The sequence below is a fragment of the Penaeus monodon genome, chromosome 19, assembly GCF_015228065.2.
Source record: "Penaeus monodon isolate SGIC_2016 chromosome 19, NSTDA_Pmon_1, whole genome shotgun sequence".
Taxonomy (NCBI): domain Eukaryota; kingdom Metazoa; phylum Arthropoda; class Malacostraca; order Decapoda; family Penaeidae; genus Penaeus; species Penaeus monodon.
The window spans coordinates 20640495-20641416 of NC_051404.1; the positions used below are offsets into that span (position 1 = coordinate 20640495).

Here is a 922-nt window from a genome sequence, read left to right on the forward strand (position 1 = left end):
TATCCCCCCCCCCTCTCTCTCATAAATACGCGAGGACACCACAGGTTTATAATACAACAGCTAAATAAATGATAGCCTTATCTAGACTGCTGTAATTTACCAGTGAACGAATTTTCTCAAAATCAGTGTATTGGGATCATCATAAGTGATTGAAGACCGTTTTTTTTTATAAATCCAAATTCCTATTGAAATCCCGTAGAAATGAGTCGTGCTGTTTCCCGATTTAAATTTCCCGCAAAGAATATGCCACGTGTTTTAAAACACCCTTACCCGAGTTTACAATCAACGTATGGGTTTATATATATTATATATCAAAATTCTAAGTCGTTATAAATCAGAAAATGCAGATTATTTATTTTTAACCTTTTATACGGCTGGTCGTCGGATGCAAATGCAATTGCGAAATATGATCTTCTAAATGCTACATCTACAAAAATCAGTAAGTGGTACCAATAACACTAATAAAAAAAGGAAACCAAACCAAGACAATTATATCCTGAAGGCAATGAGTAATCCGAGAAAACACACCGAGATCGTAACGCGAAGAAGGAATCGGACGGGCGGCTGGCCTTGCGCGATCGCAGCCGAGGCGACGAGTTTGACAGGTTGGCGTCCGGGGCTCGGCCAGCTGAGAGCCTCTCCAGTCCAAGGTGGAGTCGGGATTCAGTCCGTACTGTTAGCTTTTCGACTGTTCTTCAAGGGTGGTTGGTAGACACTTTAGTAAAGTTCGATTAATTGTTCAGCGTTGCGCATTTTGACATGATTGGCATGGTAAGCTTAGGAGTGATAGGCCTACACTTTGTATGGAATAGATTTGTTTCAGATTAAGAATAAACTCGAGTAGATCTAACTGAACCAGACGAGCCAATTTACAGTTTGTAATTTAAATCTTCATGATATATAAATCTATGTCATTATTATT

The 922-nt window shown here is 39.2% G+C and overlaps 1 long non-coding RNA gene across 1 annotated transcript in view; it reads left to right on the forward strand.

Moving 5' to 3' along the window:
- The first annotated feature begins 546 nt into the window (after window positions 1-546).
- Window positions 547-922, forward strand: part of LOC119585132 — a 17610-nt gene continuing 17234 nt past the window's right edge. Inside the window, exon 1 of the long non-coding RNA XR_005229875.1 lies at window positions 547-650. This is a non-coding gene — a long non-coding RNA (uncharacterized LOC119585132). The remainder of the gene's footprint in view (window positions 651-922) is intronic.